The sequence below is a fragment of the Sminthopsis crassicaudata genome, chromosome 5, assembly GCF_048593235.1.
Source record: "Sminthopsis crassicaudata isolate SCR6 chromosome 5, ASM4859323v1, whole genome shotgun sequence".
Classification (NCBI taxonomy): Eukaryota; Metazoa; Chordata; class Mammalia; order Dasyuromorphia; family Dasyuridae; genus Sminthopsis; species Sminthopsis crassicaudata.
In genome coordinates this window covers 269,913,209-269,929,643 of record NC_133621.1, presented here as the reverse complement: position 1 = coordinate 269,929,643, position 16,435 = coordinate 269,913,209, and the positions used below count along the sequence as shown (strand labels likewise).

Here is a 16,435-nt window from a genome sequence, read left to right as displayed (position 1 = left end):
GTCCCTGTTCGGGCGCCAAATTGCGAAGGTCTGGTCTAGCTCCTCTTGTCAGGATAAGCAAAAGTCCTTGCCCCACGTTGGGCGCCAAGTATTGCGAGCTGTCGTCTCCAGAAGCTGCCGGATCGCTCTCTGGGAAGAGATCTGCTGTGTCTACTCAAATCTTTAAGACAGATTCTTCTTCCTGTAGTGAACCGTTGTCTCCAGGCAGTTGCTGTTAACTCTTGTCCAAAGAAGTGACTTCCCTTCCTGCAGAGAGCCCCGTCAAGCCTGATGCAATTCAGAGAGTCTTTCTCTTGAATCCTGGCTCTGAATCTCCTCCAACTCTTATCCTTCTTCAGGCCGATCTGCCCTCTGCGCCCAGTGCTCTCTCTTTTATTCTCCCAGAGAATGGGCGTGGGATAATGCAAGGGCTTCTGGGAAGAACCACCCCAGCCAATGAGCTTGCCCCCTCTATCAAGTCAACCTGAGTTCTCACCTTGTAATTGTCCAGAAAACCTGAATTCTCACCTTGTCACCATCCAGACAACCTCAGTTCTCACCTAGTAATCCCAACACCCAAGAATCAGTCAAACAAAACAAAACAAAAAAAAAAAAAAATGAAAAGCTGGAGAATAACATCAGATACTTACTGGGAAAATCTATAGACCTGGAAAATAGATCTAGGAGAGATAATCTGCGGATCATTGGACTTCCCGAAAACTATGACCAAAAAAAAGAGCCTAGATTCTATTTTACAGGAAATTATTAAAGAGAACTGTCCAGAGATAATAGAAACAGAGGGGAAAGTAGATGTGGAAAGAATTCATCGAACTCCTTCTGAAATAGACCCTAAAAAAAGAACACCACGGAATATTGTGGCTAAGCTGCAGAATTACCACACAAAGTAGAAAATCCTGCAAGCAGCTAGAAAAAAACAATTTAAATACTAAGGTGCCACAATAAGGGTCACACAAGATCTGGCTGCCTCTACATTAAAAGATAGAAGGGCCTGGAACCTGATATTCAGAAAGGCAAAAGAACAAAGATTGCAACCAAGAATAAACTACCCAGCTAAGTTTAGCATATTTTTCCATGGAAGAAAATGGTCATTCAATGAAAGAGAGGAATTCCATATGTTTCTAAGAAAAAAACCAGACTTAAACAAAAAATTTGATCTACATCCACAAGACTGAAGAGAAACAGAAAAAGGTACCCAGAACCCTTGAGAACTGTAACTCTGTTGTGGGTATATAGAAAGTACGCATGGATAATTTGATTTTATGATATAAAAGAAAAAAAAGGAGGGGGTGTAGTAAAGGGAAGGGCATAGTATTAGAAAAAGGGGAGGGAGTGATAAAAAGAGGGAAACTACATCCCAGGAAGAGGCATAGAAAATACACCATATCTGAGGGAATTTAGAAAGGGGGAGAATCATTGTGTAAATCTTACTCTCATCAGAAGAGGCTCAAAGAGTAAGTAATTGTCATATTTGTTTTTTAGAGAATTCTCTCTCACCTCATTAAAAGGGGGGAGAGGAAAAGGGAAAAGGAAAAGGAGAATAAGGGAAGGGACGTGGAGGGAGGGGGGAGGAATACTAAAAAAAAAGGGAGGGCTGCGCATCACAAGCAGGGTTTATAAATTAAATATTGGGGAAGGGATTCAGGGGGGGTTATGGGAAAAAGCATAATCTGGGGATAATATGATGGCAGGAAATACAGAATTAGTAATTTTAACTGTAAATGTGAATAGGATGAACGCTCCCATTAAAGGGAGACGGATAGCAGACTGGATCAAAAATCAGAACCCTACAATATGTTGTTTACAGGCAACACACTTAAAGCAAGGGAGATACATATAGAGTAAAGTTAAAAGGTTGGAGCAGAATCTATTATGCTTTAGGTAAGGCAAAAAAAGCAGGGGTAGCTATCCTTATCTCAGATCAAGCAAAAGCAGTTGATCAAGTTAAGAGATAAGGAAGGAAACTATATCCTGCTGAAAGGTAGCATAAATAATGAAGCCATATCAATACTAAACATATATGCACCAAGTGGTATAGCATCTAACTTTCTAAAGGAAAAGTTAAGAGAGCTGCAAGAAGAAATAGACAGTAAAACTATAATAGTGGGAGATCTCAACCTTGCACTCTCAGATTTAGACAAATCAAACCACAAAACAAACAAGAAAGAAATTTAAAAAGTAAATAGAACATTAGAAAAACTAGGTATGATAGACCTTTGGAGAAAACTGAATGGCAATAGGAAGGAATATACTTTCTTCTCAGCAGTTCATGGATCCTATACAAAAATTGACCATATACTAGGACATAAAGATCTCAAAATTAAATGTAGGAAGGCAGAAATAATAAATGCCTTCTTCTCAGACCACAATGCAATAAAAGCTACATTCAGTAAAAAGTTAGGGGTAAATAGACCAAAAAGTAATTGGAAACTGAAGAATCTCATCTTAAAGAATGACTGGGTGAAACAGCAAATTATAGAAACAATAATTTTACCCAAGATAATGACAATGATGAGACATCATACCAAAATCTGTGGGATGCAGCTAAAGCAGTAATAAGGGGAAATTTTATATCTTTAGAGGCTTATTTGAAGAAAATAGAGAAAGAAAAGTTTAACGAATTGGGCTTGCAACTTAAAAGGCTAGAAAAAGACCAAATTAAAAACCCCCAATCAAAAATTAAACTTGAAATACAAAAATTAAAAGGAGAAATCAATAATATTGAAAGTAAAAAAACTATTGAATTAATAAAACCAAGAGTTGGTTTTATGAAAAAGCCAATAAAATAGATAAAACTTTGGTAAATCTGATCAGAAAAAAGAAAGAGGAAAATCAAATTGTTAGTCTTACAAATGAAAAGGGGGATCTTTCCACCAATGAAGAGGAAATTAGAGAAATAATGAGTTACTTTGCCCAAATTTATGCCAATAAATTTGATAACTTAAGTGAAATGGATGACTTCCTCCAAAAATATAGGCTCCCTAGATTAACAGAGGAGGAGATAAATTGCTTAAATAGTCCCATTTCAGAAAAAGAAATAGAACAAGCTATTAATCAACTTTCCAGGAAAAAATCCCCAGGACCAGATGGATTCACATGTGAATTCTACCAAACTTTTAAAGAACAATTAGCCCCAATGCTATATAAACTATTTGAAAACATGGGGGATGGAGTCCTACCAAACTCCTTTTATATCACAGACATGGTACTGATACCTAAACCAGGTCGATTGAAAACTGAGAAAGAAAATTATAGACCAATTTCCTTAATGAATATTGATGCTAAAATCTTAAATAAGATATTAGCAAAAAGACTTCAGAAAATCATCCCCAGGATAATACACTATGATCAAGTAGGACTCATACCAGGAATGCAGGTCTGGTTTAATATTAGGAAAACTATTAGTATAATTGATCATATTAATAATCAAATTAATAAAAAACATATGATCATCTCAATAGATGCAGAAAAAGCATTTGACAAAATCCAAAATCCATTCCTACTAAAAACTATTGAGAGTATAGGAACAAATGGATTATTCCTTAGAATAATCAGGAGCATATATTTAAGACCTTCAGTAAGCATAATATGCAGTAGAAATAAACTGCAACCTTTCCCAGTAAGATCAGGAATGAAACAAGGTTGCCCACTATCACCATTATTATTCAATATAGTACTAGAAACGCTAGCTTCGGCAATAAGAGCCGAGAAAGAGATTCAAGGAATTAGAGTAGGAAATGAGGAAATCAAACTATCACTCTTTGCAGATGACATGATGGTAAACTTAGAGAACCCCAAAGACTCTGCTAAAAAGCTATTAGAAATAATTCAGAATTTTAGCAAAGTGGCAGGATACAAAATAAATCCACATAAAACCTCAGCACTCTTATATATCACCAACAAAACGCAACAGCAAGAGATACAAAGAGAAATTCCATTCTAAACAAATGTTGAGAGTATAAAGTATTTGGGAATCCATCTACCAAAGAATTGTCTGGAATTATATGAGAAAAATTACAAAACACTTGCCACAAAAATAAAGTCAGATTTAAATAATTGGAAAGACATTCAGTGCTCTTGGATAGGCCGAGTGAATATAATAAAGATGACAATACTCCACAAACTAATCTATTTATTTAGTGCTATGCCAATCAGACTCCCAAGAAACTATTTTAATGACCTAGAAAAAAATAACAAAATTCATATGGAAGAATAAAAGGTCGAGAACTGCAAGGGAACTAATGAAAAAAAAAGTCAGAGGCAGGTGGTCTAAGTGTACCTGATCTAAAGCTATATTATATAGCAGCAGTCACCAAAACCGTTTGGTACTGGCTAAGAAATAGAACGGTAGATCAGTGGAACAGATTAGATACAAAGGACAAAAAAGGGTACATCTATAGCAATCTAATCTTTGACAAACCCAAAGATACAAACATTAGGGACAAAAATTCATTATTCGGAAGAAACTTGGGAAAACTGGAAATTACTATGGCAGAAATTAGATATGGATCCACACTTAACACCATATACCAAGATAAGATCAAAATGGGTCCATGATTTAGGCATAAAGAATGAGATCATAAATAGATTAGAGGAACAGAGAATAGTCTACCTCTCAGACCTGTGGAGGAGGAAGGAATTTATGACCAGAGGAGAACTAGAGATCATTATCACAAAATAGAAGTGTTTGATTACATCAAACTAAAATTTTCTGTACAAACAATACTAATGCAAACAAGATTAGAAGGAAAGGAACAAATTGGGTAAATATTTTTAAAAGTAAAGGTTCTGACAAAGGTCTCATTTCCAAAATATATAGAGAACTGACCCTGAATTATCGGAAACCAAACCATTCTCCAATTGATAAATGGTCAAGGGATATGAACAGACAATTCTCAGATGATGAAATTGAAACTATTTCCACTCATATGAAAGAGTGTTCCAAATCACTACTGATCAGAGAAATGCAATTAAGACAACTCTGAGATACCACTACACACCTGTCAGATTGGCTAAGGTGACAGGAACAAATAATGATGAATGTTGGAGGGGATGTGGGAAAACTGGGACACTGATACATTGTTGGTGGAGTTGTGAAAGAATCCAGCCTTTCTGGAGAGCAATTTGGAACTATGCCCCAAAAGTTGTCAAACTGTGCATACCCTTTGACCCAGCATTGCTGTTATTGGGATTATATCCCAAAGAAATACTAAAGAGCGGAAAGGGACCTGTATGTGCCAAAATGTTTGTAGCAGCTCTTTTTGTTGTAGCTAGAAACTGGAAGTTGAATGGATGTCCATCAATTGGAGAATGGTTGGGTAAATTATGGTATATGAAGGTTATGGAATATTATTGCTCTGTAAGAAATGACCAGCAGGAGGAATACAGAGAGTCTTGAGAAACATCAACTGAAGCTGAGTGAAATGAGCAGAACCAGAAGATCACTATACACTTCAACAACAGTACTGTATGAGTTTGTATTCTGATGGAAGTGGAAATCTTCAATATGAAGAAGATCCAACTCACTTTCAGTTGATCAGTGATAGACAGAAATAACTATACCCAGAGAAGGAACACTGGGAAGTTTATGTAAATTGTTAGCACTACTGTCTATCTACCCAGGTTACTCATACCTTCGGAAGCTAATAATTAATGTGCAACAAGAAAATGGTATTTATATACATATATTGTATCTAGGTTATATTGTAACACATGTAAAATGTATGGGATTACTTGTCATCGGGGGAGGGAGGGGATAATTTGGATAAATGAATAATAAATAAATAAATAAATAAATCAGATTTACTAAGGGTTTTTCTATTTTGTTGGTTTTTTCTATAACCAAATCTTAGTTTTATTAATTCAATAGTTTTTTTACTCTCAATTTTTAAAATCTTTTTTATTTTTAGAATTTTAAGTTTCCTATTTGTCTGGGGGTTTTTAATTTGTTCCTTTTCTTGAATTTTTAGTTGTAAGTCCAATTTGTTGACCTTCTCTTTCTCTATTTTAAGCAAGTAGGCCTGTAGAGATATAAAACTTCCCCTTATTACTACGTTGGCTGTATCCCACACATTTTGTTACGATGTCTCATTATTATCATTTTCTTGGGTGAAGTTATTTTCCCCTGGCTTTTTATTGAATGTAATTTTCATTGCATTGTGGTCTGAAAAGGATGCATTTACTATTTCTGCCTTACTACATTGGATTTTGAGGTTTTTATGTCCTAATATATGATCAGTTTTTGTTTAGGTTCCATGAACTGCTGAGAAGAAAGTGTACTCCCTTCTGTCTCCATTTAGCTTTCGCCAAAGATCTATCATATTGAACTTTTCTAGTATTCTATTTACCTCTTTGACTTCTTTCTTATTTATTTTGTGGTTTGATTTATCTAATTCTGAGAGTACAAGGTTGAGATCTCCCACTATTATAGTTTTGCTATCTATTTCTTGTTGCAGCTCTCTTAATTTCTCTTTTAAGAATTTAGATGCTGCACCACTTGGTGTGTATATGTTTAATATTGATACTGCTTCATTATCTATGCTACCCTTTAGCAAGATATAATGCCCTTACTTATCTTTTTTAATTAGATCAATTTTTGTTTTTACTTGATCTGAGATGAGAATGGCTACCCCTTCTTTTTTGGCTTCACCTGAAGCATAATAGATTCTGCTCCACCCTTTTACCTTTATTTTGAATGTATCACCCTGTTTCAGGTGTGTTTCCTGTAAACAACATATAGTAGGATTCTGACTTTTAATCCAGTCTGCTAACTGCTTCCTCTTTATGGGGGAGTTTGCCCCATTCACATTTATGTTTAAATTAGTAATTCTATATTGCTTGCCATCCTGTTAACCCCTGCTAATGCTTTTCCCCTTTCCTTCCCTCTTACCCCCCTCCCCACTATTAAACTTGTGAGCTCCACTTGATTTTCACAGCCCCCCCTTTTTAGTATCCCTCCCGCACCTTAAATTTCCTCCCCCTATTTTACCCCTTTTCCTCACAATATCTGTATTCCCTTCCCCTTAGCTTACTCCTTCCCTTTCACTTTTCAATGAAGTGGAAGAAGTTTCACCATAAATCGAATGTCTATTGATACACACTATGTTCACCCTCCTTTTTTCTTTCTCTCAGATATAATAGGTTATCTTTGCCTCTTCATGAGATCTAGTACCACCCCTTTACCCTTTTTATGTTATAATTTCCTTTCCACCTCTAGTTTCTAGGAAAAATTATACATGTATTCTTTACATATCTTATGGCAGAAATATAGTTCTCAAGATTTCTTTTTACCTTTTTAGAAAGCTCTTGAGTTCTATATTTGAAGATGAAACTTTTTTTGTAGATTTTTTTTTTCATCAAGAATAGATGGAATTCATTTATTTTGTTAAATGTCCATCTTCTTCCCTGGAAAAAGATGCTCATTTTTGCTGGGTAAATTATTCTTGGTTGCATACCAAGTTCCTTAGCCTTTCTGAATATCGTATTCCAGGCCCTTTGCTCCTTTAATATGGACACTGCTAGATCCTGGGTTATCCTTATTGTGGCTCCTGCATATCTGAATTGATTTTGTCTATCAACTTACAATATTTTTCCTTCGTCTGATTGTTCTTGAACTTGGTCATTATATTTCTTGGCATTTTGATTTTAGGGTCCCTTTCAGTAGGTGATGGATGAATTTTTTCAATGTCTATTTCATCTCTGTTTCTAAACATTCTGGGCAGTTCTCTTTGATAATTTCCTTGAAAATAGTGTCCAGGCTCTTTTTTCCTCATATTTTTTAGGGAGTCTGATTATTCTCAAATTGTCTCTCCTGGATCTGTTTTCCAGTTCTGTGGTCTTCCCAATAAGGTACTTGAGATTCTTTTCCATTGTTTCCATTGTTTCTGGTTTTGCTTGACTACTTCTTGGTTTCTCTTTGAGTCATTCAATTACTTGTTCGATTCTGATTTTCTATGATGTATTTTCTTCACTTTTTAAATATCTTTTTGTAATTGTCCAATTTGAGTTTTTAAGTGAGTTTTTTTCTTCTATGGAATTTTTTTCCATTTCATCCATTTTATTTTTTAGAGAGCTGTTTTCTTTTTCCAACTCACTAATTTTATTTCTCAATGATTTGGTCTCTTTATCCACTCTGGATGACTTCTCCAGACTCTCTTGCTATGCTTTCCTTTCCTTTTCCAATTTATCTTCTAGCTCTCTTGTGAAAGCCGTTTTGATTTACTCTTTGAGAGTCTTGTATATTAAGGAGCAGATCATATTTCCCTTAGGTGATTCCTCTGGAGACAGTCTGCTTTTAGTCTCCTCAGGGTTTGAAGTCTTCTCTCTATCCATACAGAAACTGTCAATGGTTAGAGCCCTTTTAAATTTTTTGTTCATTTTGTCAGAGTGGAATTGAAGAAAACAAATTGACAAGAGAGACAATTGGTCTGTTTCTGGTGGGGGGATGGGGCTGGATGGTGTTACCGGGCTTCTTCTACAGACTCTGGGAGACTTCAGCGAGGCACTTACAGGACAGCTATGGCTGTGCTATGTCTGTGCCCTGAGGCTCTAAGAATACACTTAGTCACTCTGGGTGGGGGTGGGGGTGGCCGGTCTGAGAGACACTGGCTTTCCTGCAGTTTTATTTTTTATGTCCTATATTTACACCTTCTCTGCTGATCCTGACTTGCTTCCAAGACAGAATATCCACACTGGAGTAAAGGTCGTTCCACATAAATGATCACTCCCCTCCCCAATCTGGTCCGAGCATGTGAGCTGCCTGCCTAGCTCTCGCTGCTTGCTCTCAGCCTGCGCCCAGTCTGTTCACCGCTTCCCCCAAGCAAACAGACCTTTTCTGGCGAATTTCAAGGATGTCTTCTGTTGGTAATTATTGGTGGGTTTTTTGTTTGTTTTTTTTCCAGTCAAGCATTAACTCCAAGGCTTGTCATGAAGTAAATTCTGAGAGAAAACGCAGAGCTCAAGCAGCTGTGTGCCTCCTCTCCACCATCTTGACTGGAAGTCTAATTTCAATTTCTTTATCTGAAAATTGTCTATATTCTTTGACAATTTATCAATTGGAAAATGGCTTGAACTATTATAGATTTGAGTCAATTCTCTAAATATTTGAGAAATGAGGCCTTTATCATATCCTTTAGATGTATACAAATGTTTTCCCAGTTTATTACTTCCCTTCTAATCTTGACTGCATTAGTTTTGTTTGTACAATAAATTTGCAATTTAATATAATCAAAATTATCTTGTTCTTCTTTGGTCACAAATTCCTTTCTCCTCCACAGATCTGAGAGGTAAACTATCCTATGTCCTTCTGATTTGTCTCGATCATGAACCCATTTTGACCTTATCTTGTTATTCAGTGTCAGGTATTGGTCTATGCCTACTTTCTGCCATATTAGTTTCCAAAAATATTAACTTTCAACAAAAGCCTTTGATTCAAAGTCTAGGAACTAGGAGTGTACTGAACTTTATAAGGAATAGCAAGGAAGCAATAAATCTTTACCCATATGAATTAACTTAAATGGCATTCAGAGCAAACTGGCCCCATTTCTCCTTTTTCTTCTTTTGCTGATTCGCTGAGTAATTAAGCTATATAAAAACTGGGTGAAAAATTCTGTTTCTTTGTTCAGTAATTAGTCCATTATTTAAAGAATGTCAGTTATATATACATATATATATATATATATATATATATATATATATATATATATATATATATATATATATATATATATAACAGTTTCTGATTAGGTTACCAAAAAATAATGGGAAAGCCATGAAGTCTTGTCGTTGAAGAACTCTTTCCAGTTTCACTGAGATGCCAAAGCAAAATAGGGAAAGTTCATTTATACTACAGGTTGTCATAAAAAACAAACACCAAATGAGTGCTTAAATAAGCATTTAAGCGAGTGAAGGAGACAGAGAGAAAAGGGAGAAAGAGGAGGAAAAGATGATGGGAGAGAGGAGGGAGACAGAAATAGACAGAAAGGTCACTATGGTTGAAGGTTAGATCAGATGGTCTATTACTCTTCTTCCCAACATGAAAAAATAGCCATTGAAAAATTTCTGTTAGCACTTATATTGAAAGAGTAATTGCCAAATATCTAAATTTAATAACATATATTTTAGATAATAGCATAAATATAATTTGTCAAAAATCAAAATTGAAAAGTTATTTTCCAAAGTCTACTTTTCTTTTTTTTTTCAAATGAAGCTTTTTTTTTATTTTTCAAAACATATGCATAATTTTGCAACATTAGCCCTTGCAAAACCTTGTGTTCCAGTTTCTACCTCCCTTCTCCCACCCTCCTCCCCTAGATGGCAAGTAGTCTAATATATGTTAAATATGGTAGAAGTATAAGATAAATCCAATATTTACATATATATTTATACAATTATCTTGCTGTATAAAAAATCAAAACTAGAAAAAAGATGAGGAAAATAAAATGGAAGCAAACAACAAAAGAGTGAATATGCTATGTTGTGAACCACACTCAGTTCCTGCAGTCCTCTCTCTAGCTATAAATGGTTCTTTTGATCACAAGGCCATTGGAACTGGTCTGAATCATATCATTGTTGAAAAGAGTCACGTACATCAAAATTGATCAGAATGTAATATTGTTGTTGTCATGTACAATGATCTCCTGGTTCTACTCATTTCACTTAGCATCAGTCCATGTAATTCTCTCCACATCGCTCTGAAATCATCCTGCTGGTCATTTCTTACGGAACGATAATATTCTATAACATTCATATACCATAATTTATTCAGCCACTCTTCAATTGATGGGCATCCATTCAGTTTCCAGTTTCTTGCCACTACAAAAAAAGAGTTGCCACAAACATTTTTGCACATGTGGGTCCCTTTCCCACCTTTAAGAGCTCTTTGGCATGCAAGCCCAGTAGGAACATTGCTGGAACAAAAGGTATGCACAGTTTGATAATATTTTGGGAATAATTCCAAATTACTCTCCAGAATGGTTGGAACCATTCACAATTCCACCAAAATTGTATTAGTATGTGTTTTTTCCCACATCCCCTCCTACACTCATTTTCATTCCCTGTCATCTTAACCAATCTGAGAGGTGTGTAGTGGTATCTCCGAGTTGTCTTTATTTGCATTTATTTGCATTATTTGATCAATAGTGATTTAGAGCAACTTTTCATATAACTAGAGATGGTTTAAGTTTCTTCATCTGAAAATTGTCTGTTCATATCCTTTGATCACTTATTAATTGTAGAATGACTTGAATTCTTATAAATTTGAATCAATTATCTATATATTTTAAAAATGAGGTCTTTATCAGAACTCTTGAATGTAAAGTTTTCTCAGTTTATTGCTTCCCTTCTAATCTTGTCTCCAAGATTGATATCCAGTTCTTCTTTGGTCACAAATTTTCTTCCTCTTTCACAGATCTGAAAACTATCCTATATTCTTCTAATATGTTTATGATGTCATTTTTTACGATCTTTTGTTTTTGGTCTTCCAGATAAATTTTATTATCATTTTTTCTAGGTCTCTGAAATAATTTCTTGGGACTTTGATTAGTATAGCACTAAATAAATAGATTAATTTAGACAATATTATCATTTTTATTATATTTGCTCAACCTATACAAGAGCATTTGACATTTTTCCAATTGTTTAGATTTGACTTTATGTGTAAAGTGTTTTTTAGTTGTGTTCATATAGTTCCTGACTTTGCTTTGGCAGGTAGATTCCTAAATATTTTATACTATTGACAGTTATTTTAAATGGAATTTCTCTTTCCATCTCTTGCTGTTGGACTTTGTTGGTAATATATAAAAGTGATGACTTATGTGAGTTTAATTTTGTATCCTGCAACTTTGGTCGTTTCTAATAGTTTTATTAGTTAATTTTCTAGGTTTCTCTATGTATATCATTGTATCATTTGTAAAGAGTGATAATTTGGTTTCCTCATTCCCTACTCTAATTCCTTTAATCTTTTTTTCTTCTCGTATTGCCAAATCTAGCATTTCTGATACAATATTGAATAGTAATGGTGAGAGTGGGAAACTTTGTTTCCCTGATCTTATGGGGAATGTTTCTATTTATCCCCATTACATATGATGCTTGCTGATGGTTCCATGCTACTGATTATTTAAAGGAAAATTCCATTTATTCTTATGCTTTCTAGTATTTTTTAAAAGGAATGGGTGTTGGGATTTTATAAAAGGCTTTTTCTACATCTATTGAGATGGTTTTGTTAGTTTGGTTATTGATATTGTCAGTTACACTAATAGGTTTTTTTTTTTTTAATATTAAACCAGCCCTGTATTGTTGGTATAAATCTTGGTCATGGTGTACACTTAACACTTAACGCTGTGTGATCCTGAGCAAGTCACTTAATCCTAATTGCCTCAGCAAAAAAAAAAAAAAAAAAAAAAAAAAAAAAATCCTTTTTATTTTCTTCCAAGAGAGCATTGTGAAATGGGAATAAATTTATATTACCCTTTGGGACTTCATCTGGAGATGATCAGCTTTTAGTGACTTCAGAGTTTGAAATCTATTCTTCATCCTGGAGATGACTTTCTGTAATCTTTTTGCTAATATTTCATTCAAGATTTTTGCATCAATATTCATTAGGAAAATTGGTCTATAATTTTCTTTCTTTGTTTTCATCCTGACTGGCTTAGCTGTCAGCACCATATCTGTGTCATAAAAGGAATTTGGTAGGACTCTTCTTTCCCAATTTTTTCCAAAAGTTTGTATAGTTGTTGAGGTCATCTTTAAGAGCTCAAAGCATATGAGCCCAAGATCAATGAGAGAAACTCATTGTTTCAGAGTGTGAAAAGAGTTTCAGACTATAAATGTTCATGTAAATTTTTGCAAGAATGATCAGTGTGTAAAAAGTAGACAATCCCCAATCACCATTCAGAGAAGCAGCTCATGCTGCATGTCATCCACCAATGGGAGGAGAGCCAATCCAGCAATTCAGCAACTCACACACAAGTGAGAGGCCCTGTTCAGGCGTTCCTGCCACTGGCTGTGATCCTGGGCTTACTCATTCCCATGATCACAAATCATTGCTTTTTGGTCAACAAGGGCATTTCTGCAAAGTGGCAGAAAAGTTATTGTGCACCAAAAGTCCAGGTAGCCTAGGTACTCCTTCTTGGAGGGTTCCATTCCTTTTCATGTAGTATTGGAGTTAATTGTTCTTTAAATGTTTCATAGAATTCACTTGTAAATCCATCTGGCATTGGAAATTTTTCTTGGGAAGTTGATTAATAACTTGTATTTCTTTTTTCTAAAGTGGGACTTTGTAAGTAATTTATTTCCTCTTCTTTTAATATGGGCAATCTATATTTTTGTAGTCATTCCTCCATTTCACTTAGGTTATCAACTTTATTTTATTGGCATAAAGTTGGGCAAAGTAACTCCTAATTATTGCTCTAATTTCCTCTTCATTTGTGAAAAGTTCTCCCTTTTTATTTTTCAGACTAACAATTTAATTTTCCTCTTTTTTCTATTCAAATTAACTAAAGGTTTATCTATGTTGGATTTTTTTCACAAAACCAATTCTTTATTTTATTTATTTTTTATTTTTATTTTATCTCCTCTGTTATTTTTAGAATTTCAAGATTGGTATTTGAATGAAGGCTTTTTTTTCTTTTTCTTTTTTTTTTCTGCAAACCCAATTCATTTAACGCAAGTAAGCATCGAGAGATAGAAAATTTCCCCTTATTACCACTTTGGCTGCATCCCACAAATTCATATTCACAATTAAAACAACTAATTTTGCATTTCCCACCATCTTATTTACCCCAAATTATGCTTTTCTCTTTCCTTGCCTATTTTCTCTTCTCCCCAGTATTTTTTTGAGCTCCACTTGCCTGAAGGAGTCTCCCCCTTTATAGCTGCTCGCCCTCTATTATATCTTTCCCACACTATTTCTCTTTTCCCTTCTATTATTCCATTTTCATTTCCTTTTCTCCTAAAACTTCCCTATGAGGTAAGAGAAATTTTCTCTGTGAACCAAATCTTATGAGAGTAAGATTCACACAATTTTCTCCCCCCTCTCTTCTTTCCCTTAATTATAATAATTTTTTTGCTTCTTTGTGACATGTAATTTCCCTCATTTTACCTCCATTTTCCCCTTTTCCTCCAGTACAAACCTTTCCATCTCTATATTATAACAGTAAAATAAAATTTTACATGCACTCTCTATGTACACCCGTAGCAGAGATATAGTTCTCGATTTATTTTCTTTTTACCTTTTTATGCTTCTCTTGAATTTTATATTTAAAGGTTACATTTTTTGTTCAGCTCTGAACTTTTCATCAGAAATAAATCAAATTTACCTGTCTCATTGAATGTCCATCTTCCCTAAAAGAAAATGCTCAGTTTGTCAAGGTAGTTTATTTTTGGCTTCATTTAAAGTTTCTTTGCCTTTAGGAATATCAGATTCTAGGCCCTTTGATTATTTAAGGTGGAAGCTGCTAGGTCCTGGGTAATATTTATTGTGGCTCCTCGGTATTTGAATTGTTTCTTTCTGGCTGCTTGTAATATTTTTTCCTTGGTCTGATAGTTCAGAAAATTAGCCATGATATTTCTTGGCCTTTTCATTTTGGGGTCTCTTTTAGATTGTGATTAGTGAATACTTTCAATAGCTATTTTACCTTCTGATTATAAAAGATCATGGCAGTTGTCTTTGAAGAATTCCTGTAAGATAATGTCTAAGTTCTTTTTTCCATCATGGCTTTCAAAAAGTCCAATAATCTTTAGATCATCTCTCCTAGATGTTTTCCCAAGTAGGTATTTTACATTTTTTTTATTTTTCATTTATTTATTTATTTATTTATTTTTAGTTTTGCTTAACTGATTCCTGATGTCTCTTTGAGTCATTCATTTCCATTTTTTTCAGTTCTGATTTTTTGTGATTTTCTTCTTTTACCTTTTTTGTCCTTTTTGTATTTGGCCAATTGAATTTTTAGATGAGTTGTTCTGTGAATTTTTTTTTTCCATTTCACAAATTCTGTTTTTCAGGGAGTTATTTTCTTTTATTATTTCTATTTTCCAATAGTCAAATCTATTTTGTAAGGTGTTATATACTTTTTCCATTTCACTAAACCTATTTTGTAAGGAGTTTTCTTCAGATAATTTCTGTTTCCTTTTTGAAATCCTCTTGCAAAGTTTTCATTTCTTTTCCCTATTTTTCTTCTAGCTCTCTTTTAAGATCCTTTTTAGGGCAGCTAGGTGGTGCAGTGGATAGAGCACCATCCCTGAAATCAGGAATACATGAGTTCAAATCTGGTCTCAGACACTCAACACTTTCTAGCTGTGTGACCCTGGGAAAATCACTTAATCCCAACTGTCTCAGCAAAATAAATAAATAAATAAAATTTTTTAAAAATCTTTTTTTAATTTCTTTTAAGAGAACCTTGTGAGATGAGAACAAATTTATATCTCCCTTTGGGACTTCATCTGGAGACAATCTGCTTTTAGTGACCTCAGAATTTGAAATCTGTTCTCTTTCACCATAAAAATTATTTCTAGTCAAAGTTCTTTTTGATTTGGTTTGATTTGATTTTTCCATAAAAAAGTTGAAATCTGCTTTTAGGGCAAGGGAAATTGTCCAAGCTTCCTCTACAAGCAGTAACAGCAGTTGTGCTGGATCAGTGCTGAATGACTTCCAGTGCTGTGTGGGCATAGCCAAATCTTGCAAAATTCTGGTATTTCAGGTTTCACTATTTGCCTTTTGTGTTTGTGTTGGATATTTTTACAACTTTTCTGCTGATCTTCTGACTTGCAACCAGGAGAGAATAGCTAACACTGCTGTAGATTCCTCCCTGGAGATTCTCAGGTGCACAGAACCCACATCACTCAGGGACTCTGTGCTATCTGCACTCCCTAGTGTCTGTGTTCATCCTTCTTGCACTTGGCCCTCTGTGCTTGGTTGAAACAGACCTTTTCTGGAGATCTTTTAAATTATCTTCTGCTGATAATTTGTTATACTCTCAATATTTGTGGGTTCTGTCTGTTCAGAATTAATTTAATGGCTGGATTGCAAGTTAGTCTGAGGGTCATGGGAAAAGCTCAGAAAGAGATGTATGTTTTCTCTGCCATCTTGGCTGTGACCATGACTACTTTTCTTTAATACATGTGTTTATCCTTTGGAGCAGGAGTTTCATTATGTAGCTTTTTAAGCATAACTGTGATTATTTTACATAAGATATCCTTGGTGTACTGTATTGGTTGGGAATTAAGAAACTTAATTTTCAATTCTTTCTCTGTGATTTACTGGCCAGTAACTTTTTTTTCCCCCTCAAAAGAAACAATCTATTTAGAATGAAACAAAATCAGCTCAATTGTGAGTGCACGTTTGAGTGACAGCTACTTTTAAGCTGTGTGAGCCATAAAAATGGTTTTTCCTTCACTTTTCCAGAAATCTTGTGTACACCGCACAAAGCAAAGAGGTCATTTT

At 34.6% G+C, this 16,435-nt stretch overlaps 1 protein-coding gene across 1 annotated transcript in view; it reads left to right on the top strand.

Moving 5' to 3' along the window:
• LOC141544634 (uncharacterized) overlaps positions 1-16,435 on the top strand; it is a 117,723-nt gene that overhangs the window by 86,322 nt on the left and 14,966 nt on the right. The gene's annotated exons all lie outside the window — the stretch shown is intronic.